The sequence below is a fragment of the Arachis ipaensis genome, chromosome B5, assembly GCF_059453495.1.
Source record: "Arachis ipaensis isolate K30076 ecotype BB chromosome B5, ASM5945349v1, whole genome shotgun sequence".
In the NCBI taxonomy this organism is placed as follows: Eukaryota; Viridiplantae; Streptophyta; class Magnoliopsida; order Fabales; family Fabaceae; genus Arachis; species Arachis ipaensis.
In genome coordinates this window covers 89,048,189-89,058,252 of record NC_142440.1, presented here as the reverse complement: position 1 = coordinate 89,058,252, position 10,064 = coordinate 89,048,189, and the positions used below count along the sequence as shown (strand labels likewise).

The following is a 10,064-nucleotide window of genomic DNA, read 5'->3' as shown; positions in this document are numbered from 1 at the left end:
ACCCTGAACCTGAAAGGACTCTGAAAAGGAAATTAAGAGAAGTTAAAATACAATAATCCAGAGACAACCTTACAGGAATTTTCAAACAAGAAGAGGAGATGGAAGCCAAAAATAATAATAATGCAAGGAGGATGCTTGGTGACTTTACTGCACCTAATTCCAATTTACATGAAAGAAGCATCTCCATTCCTGCCATTGGAGCAAACAATTTTGAGCTGAAACCTCAATTAATTTCTCTGATGCAACAAAACTGCAAGTTTCATGGACTTCCATCTGAAGATCCTTTTCAGTTCTTAACTGAGTTCTTGCAGATCTGTGATACTGTTAAGATCAATGGGGTTGATCCCGAGGTCTACAGGCTTATGCTTTTCCCGTTTGCTGTAAGAGACAGAGCTAGAGTGTGGTTGGACTCTCAACCCAAAGATAGCCTGAACTCTTGGGATAAGCTGGTCACGGCTTTCTTAGCCAAGTTCTTTCCTCCTCAAAAGCTTAGTAAGCTTAGAGTGGATGTTCAAACCTTCAGACAGAAAGAAGGTGAATCCCTCTATGAAGCTTGGGAGAGATATAAGCAACTGACCAAAGAGTGTCCTTCTGACATGCTTTCAGAATGGACCATCCTGGATATATTCTATGATGGTCTGTCTGAATTAGCTAAGATATCATTGGATACTTCTGCAGGTGGATCCATTCACCTAAAGAAAATGCCTGCAGAAGCTCAAGAACTCATTGACATGGTTACTAATAACCAGTTCATGTACACTTCTGAGAGGAATCCTGTGAGTAATGGGACGCCTTAGAAGAAGGGAGTTCTTGAAATTGATACTCTGAATGCCATACTGGCTCAGAATAAAATATTGACTCAGTAAGTCAATATGATTTCTCAGAATCTGAATGGAATGCAAGCTGCATCCAACAGTACTCAAGAGGCATCTTCTGAAGAAGAAGCTTATGATCCTGAGAACCCTGCAATAGCAGAGGTGAATTACATGGGTGAACCCTATGGAAACACCTATAATCCCTCATGGAGAAATCACCCAAATCTCTCATGGAAGGATCAACAAAAGCCTCAACAAGGCTTCAATAATGGTGGAAGAAACAGGTTTAGCAATAGCAAGCCTTTCCATCATCCACTCAGCAAAAGACAGAGAGTTCTGAGCAGAATCCATCTAGCTTAGCAAATTTAGTCTGTAATTTATCTAAGGCCACTCTGAGTTTCATGAATGAAACAAGGTCCTCCATTAGAAATTTGGAGGCACAAGTGGGCCAGCTGAGTAAAAGGATCACTGAAATCCCTCCTAGTACTCTCCCAAGCAATACAGAAGAAAACCCAAAAGGAGAGTGCAAGTCCATTGAATTGATCACCATGGCCGAACCTGTAAGGGAGGGAGAGGACGTGAATCCCAGTGAGGAAGACCTCCTAGGACGTCCAGAGATCAATAAGGAGCTTCCCTCTGAGGAACCAAAGGACTCTGAGGCTCATCTACAGACCATAGAGATTCCATTAAACCTCCTTACGCCCTTCATGAGCTCTGATGAGTATTCTTCTTCTGAAGAGAATGAGGATATTACTGAAGAGCAAGTTGCCAAGTACCTTGGTGCAATCATGAAGCTGAATGCCAAATTATTTGGTAATGAAACTTGGGAAGATGAACCTCCCGTGCTCATCAATGAACTGAGTGATCTGGATCAACTGACATTGCCTCAGAAGAAACAGGATCCTGGAAAGTTCTTAATACCTTGTACCATAGGCACCATGACCTTTGAGAAGGCTCTGTGTGACCTTGGGTCAGGGATAAACCTCATGCCCCTCTCTGTAATGGAGAAACTGGGAATCTTTGAGGTGCAAGCTGCCATAATCTCATTACAGATGGCAGACAACTCAAGAAAACAGGCTTATGGACTAGTAGAGGACATGTTTGTAAAGGTTGAAGTCCTTTACATCCCTGCTGATTTCATAATCCTAGACACTGGGAAGGAAGAGGATGAATCCATCATCCTTGGAAGACCCTTCCTAGCCACAGCAGGAGCTGTGATAGATGTTAACAGAGGTGAATTAGTCCTTCAATTGAATGGGGACTCCCTTGTGTTTAAAGCACAAGGTTATCATCCTGTAAACATGGAAAAGAGGCACGATAAGCTTCTCTCAGTACAGTGTCAAATAAAGCCCCCACAATCAAACTTTAAGTTTGGTGTTGGGAGGCCTCATCCAAACTCTAAGTTTGGTGTTGAATCCCCACATCCAAACTCTAAGTTTGGGGTTGGGAGTCTATAAAATTGACCTAGTCACCTGTGTGGCTCCGTGAGAGCCCACTGTCAAGCTATTGACATTAAAGAAGCGCTTGTTGGGAGGCAACTGACGTTAGGATTTTTGCCAGTAAAGAATGTCATAAAAACAGTCACGTTGTAGATATAGTCTCTAAACCGACAGAAATCCCTTCGTACAAACGTTTTGGTTGTCACAAGTAACAAACCCCTTTGAAATTGATAACCGATTATTCAAACCTCGGGTCGTCTTCTCAAGGAATTGCAGGGAAGTATGTTCTTATTGGTTATGAAGATTGTAAATTAGGGGTTTTGGAAGTAAGGTGGGAATATGTTATATGACAAGTAAAATAAAATAATAATAATAAAATCTCTTGGCAAGGTACAAGAAACTGGAAGTCCAGACTTAGTTATCCTTATCAATAACAATGAAAGTTGAATCTTAATTCCACTTAGTTAACCTTTACTAAAGCAAAGGAAAGTCAAGGGACAAATTGGTTTGATCTTCGAATCCTACTTATTTCCTAAGAAAAGCTTAGGATTATTGAAGTTCACCTCAATTGGAAAGATAACAATTAACAATTATGCTATTAAGTTGGATAATTCCTGAGTTACTGATTTCTTAACCAAGACCAAAAGGGAAAAAGTAAATCTACTGGAATAAGAATGCCTTCAGATGGGAAGCAATAATCATGTAAATAAAAGAAAGCAATATTAAACTGAAATACCTCAAATTGCATTAACAAACACTTAAATCTGACATAGACATGCATGGAAAAACAAATAAAAGAACATTGAACCTGGATTGAGAGTCACTCCTAAAACTAAGAGAAGTCCTAAATCTTAATCCTAAGAGAGAGGAGAGAACCTCTCTCTCTAAAAACTACATCTACTCCTAAAATTGTGAATGTGAGAGCCTCTTTTTTTTGAATGGATGCAGTCCCCCACTTTATAGCCTCTAATTTGTATTTTCTACGCCGCAAACTGGGTCAGAAACAGTCCAGAATTCGCTGGTTTCGAATTTTGCCACGCTGGATTTTCGTCACTGCGACGCGGTCGCATGGATCACGCGGTCGCGTCGCCTAGCATCAGAGGAACTATAATATATTATATACCAAATTGAAGCCCCGGACGTTAGCTTTGCAACGCAACTAAAACCGCATCGTTTGGACCTCTGTAGCTAAAGTTATAGCCGTTTGAGTGCAGAGAGGTCAAGCTGGATCGCTTAGCAATTTCTCCAACTTCTTGCATTCCTTCCACTTTTGCATGCTTTCTTCCCATCCTCCAAGCCATTCCTGCCTTATAATATATGAAAATACTTAACACACATATCAAGGCATCTAATGGTAATAAGAGAGGATTAATAATAAGCAAATATAAGATCAAAGAAGCATGTTTTTAATCAAAACACATAATTAGGAAGGAAATATAAAACCATGCAAATAGTATGAATAAGTGGATAAAGAGTAGATAAAAACCACTCAATTGAGTACAAGATAAACCATAAAATAGTGGTTTATCAGCAACCCAATTTTTATTTATCTAATTTTATTTTTATTTTTATTGTTCTTTCATGTTTTATTAGGTTCATGATCATGTGGAGTCACAAAATAATTACAAAAATTAAAAACAGAATCAAAAATAGCAGAAGGAAAATCACACCCTGGAGGAAGGACTTACTGGCGTTTAAACGCCAGTAAGGAGCATCTGGCTGGTGTTCAACGCCAGAACAGAGCATAGAGCTGGCGCTGAATGCCAGAAACAAGCATAGAACTGGTGTTCAACGCCAGAAACATGTTACATCTGGGCGTTGAATGCCCAGAACAAGCATCAATTCGGCATTTAAATGCCAGAATTGAATGCAAAGGTGTTTTACATGCCTAATTGGTACAGGGATGCAAATCCTTGACACCTCAGGATCTGTGGACCCCACAGGATCATCTCAGCATCTGTGGATCCCATAGGATCCCCACATACCTCCACTCACCTTACCTCCTCATAATCCTATATCACCCTTTCCCAAGAACCCTTCACCAATCACCTCCATCTCCTCCATTTCTTCTTCTTCTCATCCTTCCTTTCTTCTTTTGCTCGAGGACGAGCAAACATTCTATGTTTGGTGTGGAAAAAGCATTGCTTTTTTTTTGTTTTTCCATAACCATTGATGGCACCTAAGGCCAGAGAAACCTCTAGAAAGAGGAAAGGGAAGACAAAAGCTTCCACCTCTGAGTCATAGGAGATGGAGAGATTCATCTCAAGGGTCTATAGCTCAGTGGTAGAACATTTGACTGCAAATCAAGAGATCCCTGAGATACCTCAGGGGATACATTTTCCTCCACACAATTATTGGGAGCAACTAAGGGTGGAACATCAAGAGCACTCCATCATCCTTCATGAAATTAGAGAAGATCAAAGAGCTATGAGGGAGGAGCAACAAAGACAAGGAAGAGACATAGAAGAGCTCAAGGACATCATTGGTACCTCAAGAAGAAGACGCCACCATCACTAAGGTGGACTCATTCCTTGTTCTTAAATTTTCTGTTTTTCATTTTTATGTTAAATGTTTATCTATATTTGTGTCTTATTACATGATCATTAGTATCTAAGTGTCTATGCCTTGAAGTAGTGAATATGAATCCATCACCTCTCTTAAATGAAAAATGTTTTAAACAAAAGAACAAGAAGTACATGATTTCGAATTCATCCTTGAACTTAGTTTAATTATATTAATGTGGAGACAATACTTTTTGTTTTCTGAATGAATGCTTGAACAGTGCATATGTCTTTTGAAGTTGGTGTTTTAGAATGTTAAATATGTTGGCTCTTGAAAGAATGATGAACAGGAGACATGTTATTTGATAATCTGAAAAATCATAAAAATGATTCTTGAAGCAAGAAAAAGCAGTGAATACAAAGCTTGCAGAAAAAAATGGCGAAAAAAAAATAGAAAAAGAAAAAGCAAGCAGAAAAAGCAAATAGCCCTTAAAACCAAAAGGCAAGGGTAAATAAAAAGGATCCAAGGCTTTGAGCATCAGTGGATAGGAGGGCCTAAAGGAATAAAATCCTGGCCTAAGCGGCTAAACCAAGCTGTCCCTAACCATGTGCTTGTGGCGTGAAAGTGTCAAGTGAAAACCTGAGACTGAGCGGTTAAAGTCAAGGTCCAAAGCAAAAGAAGAGTGTGCTTAAGAACCCTGGACACCTCTAATTGGGGACTTTAGCAAAGCTGAGTCACAATCTGAAAAGGTTCACCCATTTATGTGTCTGTGGCATTTATGTATCCGGTGGTAATAGTGGAAAACAAAGTGCTTAGGGCCACGGCCAAGACTCATAAAGTAGCTGTGTTCAAGAATCAACATACTGAACTAGGAGAATCAATAACACTATCTAAACTCTGAGTTCCTATAGATGCCAATCATTCTAAACCTCAATGGATAAAGTGAGATGCCAAAACTATTCAAGAGGCAAAAAGCTACAAGTCCCGCTCATCTGATTGGAGCTATGTTTCATTGATAGTTTGGAATTTATAGTATATTCTCTTCTTTTTATCGTATTTAATTTTCAGTTGCTTGGGGACAAGCAACAATTTAAGTTTGGTGTTGTGATGAGCGGATAATTTATACACTTTTTGGCATTGTTTTTAGTATGTTTTTAGTAGGATCTAGTTACTTTTAGGGGTGTTTTTATTAGTTTTTATGTTAAATTCACATTTCTGGACTTTACTATGAGTTTGTGTATTTTTCTATGATTTTAGGTATTTTCTGGCTGAAATTGAGGGACTTGAACAAAAATCAGATTCAGAGGTTGAAGAAGGACTGCTGATGCTGTTGGATTCTGACCTCCCTGCACTCAAAGTGGATTTTCTGGAGCTACAGAACTCCAAATGGCACGCTTCCAATTGCGTTGGAAAGTAGACATCCAGGGCTTTCCATCAATATATAATAGTTCATACTGTGAATAAGGATTGACGACGTAAACTGGCGTTCAACACCAGTTCCATGCTGCAGTCTGGCGTCCAGCGCCAGAAACAAGTTGCAAAGTGGAGTTCAACGCCAAAAACACGTTACAAACGGGCGTTCAACTCCAAGAATGACCCCTCCACGTGTAAACTTCAAGCTCAGCCCAAGCACACACCAAGTGGGTCCCGGAAGTGGATTTCTGCATCAATTACTTATCTCTGTAAACCCTAGTAACTAGTTTTTATAAATAGGACTTTTTACTATTGAGTTTTCATTTTTTGTTTCATCTTTAGAACACGTTTGGGGGCTGGCCATTCGGCCATGCCTGAACCTTTCACTTATGTATTTTCAACGGTAGAGTTTCTACACACCATAGATTAAGGTGTGGAGCTCTGCTGTTCCTCAAAGATTAATGCAAAGTACTACTGTTTTCTATTCAATTCAACTTATTCCGCTTCTAAGATATTCATTCGCACTTCAATATAATGGATGTGATAATCGTGACAGTCATCATCATTCTCAACTTATGAACGCGTGCCTGACAACCACTTCCGTTCTACCTTAGATTGAATGGATATCTCTTGGATATCTAATACAGGGGACCGAGTCCGAGTTATTAGTGTCTTCGTGGTATAAGTTAGAACCCATGGATGGCCATTCCTGAGATCCGGAAAGTCTAAACCTTGTCTGTGGTATTCCGAGTAGGATCTGGGAAGGGAAGGCTGTGATGAGCTTCAAACTCGCGAGTGCTGGGCGTAATGACAGACGCAAAACGATCAATGGTTCCTATTCCAGTATGATCGAGAACCGACAGATGATTAGCTGTGTCGTGACAGAGCATTTGGACCTTTTTCACAGAGAGGATGGGATGTAGCCATTGACAACGGTGATGCCCTACATACAGCTTGCCATGGAAAAGAGTAGGATTGATTGGATGAAGATAGCAGGAAAGCAGAGATCAGAGGAACGAAAGCATCTCTATACGCTTATCTGAAATTTTCACCAATGAATTACATAAGTACCACTATCCTATTTTATATTTTATTTATCTTTTACTTATCAATTCATAAAAACAATTTAATCCGCCTGACTAAGATTTACAAGGTGACCATAGCTTGCTTCAAGCCGACAATCTCCATGAGATCGACCCTTACTCACGTAAGGTTTATTACTTGGACGACCCAGTGCACTTGCTGGTTAGTTGTACGAAGTTGTGAAACAGATATAAGATCATGAACGTGCGTATTGAGTTTTTAGCGCCGTTACCAAGGAATGGAATGATCACAATTTCGCACACCAATGAGTAAGCTCCTCTGGTCTTGTAAACTGGCGTGCCGTGCCCAGTATTCAAGTGGCACGCCCTTAGTGCGAGCAAGTTTGGCATGCCACGCCCTAGTCATCAAGTAGCACGCCCCTGGTCATTTTGTCTTGGCGTGCCACACCTAAAGTCCATAGTGGCACGCCCATTGATCTTCTTCTTTGGGGGCTTGTGCTGGTGTGCCACGCCCATTGATCTTCTTCTTTGGAGGCTTGTTCGGGCGTGCCACGCCTGCGATCTCAAGTGGCACGCCCATTGGTCTTCTTCTTTGGAGGCTTGTGCTGGCGTACCACGCCTTCGATCTCAAGTGGCACACCCTTGTTGGGGCTGCATTCTTCCTCTCTGGATCAATGAACTGGCGTGCCATGCTCGGACCCAAGTAGCACGCCTCGGGTGATATTGAAGGCTCATGAGCTTGCCGTGCCACTCCTCTTGTACCAAGCGGCACGCCCATTCATTCTTTGACTTGGCGTGCTACACCTCAAGTCTCAAATGGCACGCCCATACTGGTGCTTCCTCCATGCTCCTCTGCTCAAATGCATTGGCGATCAATTTCTCTTAACACAATCAATTGCCAATTAGATCAAGGAATTGGCAAGATTGATTGTAATCCCTGATGAATCATTCTCTCTGATTTTGTTCAACTTAAATTAGTCTGAATTTACTTTAATTGCAGTTTTCCTCTACTGTCTTGATTCCCAGTACCCAATTCCCTTTTACAATTCATGCAATTTAAGTTTCACTACCATTTAGATTCTGTACTTTTACTTTCTTGCAATCTAAGATTCAAGTCATTTTGCATTTCTTGCAATTTAGGCAACATTTCTTGCAATTTAAGCTTCAACCCATTTACAATTTTTTTTGTTCTTTAAGATTCAACACTTTATATTTCCCACCATTTAAGTTTTTTTCATTTACTCTTCAGCATTTATTTCTTCAGTACTTTATATTTTATTCCATTTTAGTCTTGTCCTTTAATTTCTAGCATTTATTTCTTTGCAGTTTATAGTCTGTTAAATCAATTTCACCAAACTCTTTTCAATATTAGCTTGACTAGATTCATCACGCAACTAGAGTTGCTTAATCCATCAATCCCTGTGGAATCGACCTCACTCTTGTGAGTTTTACTACTTGATGCGACCCGGTATACTTGCTGGTAGTTTGTGCGAACGCTTTTTCCGTCATCAAGTTTTTGGTGCCATTGACGGGGATTAATTTAGATTGGCAATGATTAAGTAGGTGATAATCTAGATTAAGAATGTTTCTTTGTTTTTGTTAAGCCTTGTAACTGTTTGAGATTTTGCTTCTGTTAACTGTAACACCACTCTAGTAATAGAGTGTTCTGTTTTTGTTTTTGGTCTGTTTGTGTTTGTGTATGCCAGGGGGAAGAAGAAGTGTATCTACTTCCTTTGAATCTGAACCAGAGAGGACTTATTTGAGATTGAGGAGAGAAGCAAGAGGGAAGGGAGTGATAGGAGAAGAAGATTCAGAAGAGAGAGATCAAGAGATGGAGGACAACCTTCCTAATCCATCAGAGGAGGTTGCCAATAATAATGGCCAGCCTCCAAGAAGAGTTCTAGCATCCTACACCATCCCTAACCCAAGAAATTGTGGGAGCAGCATTCTATCTCCCAATGTTAATGCTAATAATTTTAAGCTCAAGCCACAACTCATCACTCTAGTTAAGAATAACTATCAATATGTAGGAAGTGCTGCTGAAGACCCAAACCAACATCTCTCCATTTTCTTGAGAATTTGTGACACTGTCAAAACAAATGGGGTCCATCCTGACATCTACAAGCTGCTCTTGTTTCCATTCTCTCTTAGAGATACAGCCTCTCATTGGCTAGAAACTTTTCCAAAAGAAAGCATCACAAACTAGGAAGATTTGGTTAGCAAATTCCTAGCCAAATTCTACCCCCCTCAAAGAATCATCAAGTTGAAAACTGATATGCAGACTTTCAGACAACTAGAGGGAGAATCATTATATGAAGCCTGGGAAAGATACAAAGTATTGATTAGAAGGTGCCCAGAGGGAATGTTCAGTGAGTGGGTTGAGCTCCAAAATTTCTATGAAGGTCTATCCATGAAGGCAAGAAAGGCCTTAGATTACTCTTCAGGAGGCTCATTGCAAATGATGAAGACTGCACAAGAAGCCCTTATAGATATGGTTGCCAACAATCAATACTTCTATTCCTCTGAAAGGCAAATAGCTTCTAAAAGAGGCATTTATGAGCTTAAAGGTGTTGATGCAATTTTGGCTCAGAATAAACTCATGCACCAGAAACTTCAACAACAAAAGGAGATGATGTCCAAGAGGATGGATGGATTGCAACTTGCTGCAGTGAGCACAACCAACCAACCTCCAATTGTGTGGGGGCAAAATGAGCAGAGTTATGAAGAATAGTAGCATGAACAAGTTCAATATATGCACAATCAAGGTTCTGGGAAAATGAGTTCCATGGGGACACTTACAACTCCTCATGGAGGAACCACCCCAATCTGAAGTGGGGAGAAAACCAGAATTC

General features: G+C 40.2%; 1 non-coding gene across 1 annotated transcript; it reads right to left on the bottom strand.

Annotated features, from left to right (window-relative positions):
* Positions 1–494: 494 nt before the first annotated feature.
* On the bottom strand, positions 495–602 carry LOC148564897 (small nucleolar RNA R71). The gene has a single exon (XR_015884512.1). It is a non-coding gene; the product is annotated as a small nucleolar RNA R71 (small nucleolar RNA).
* Between the last annotated feature and the right edge of the window lie 9,462 nt (positions 603–10,064).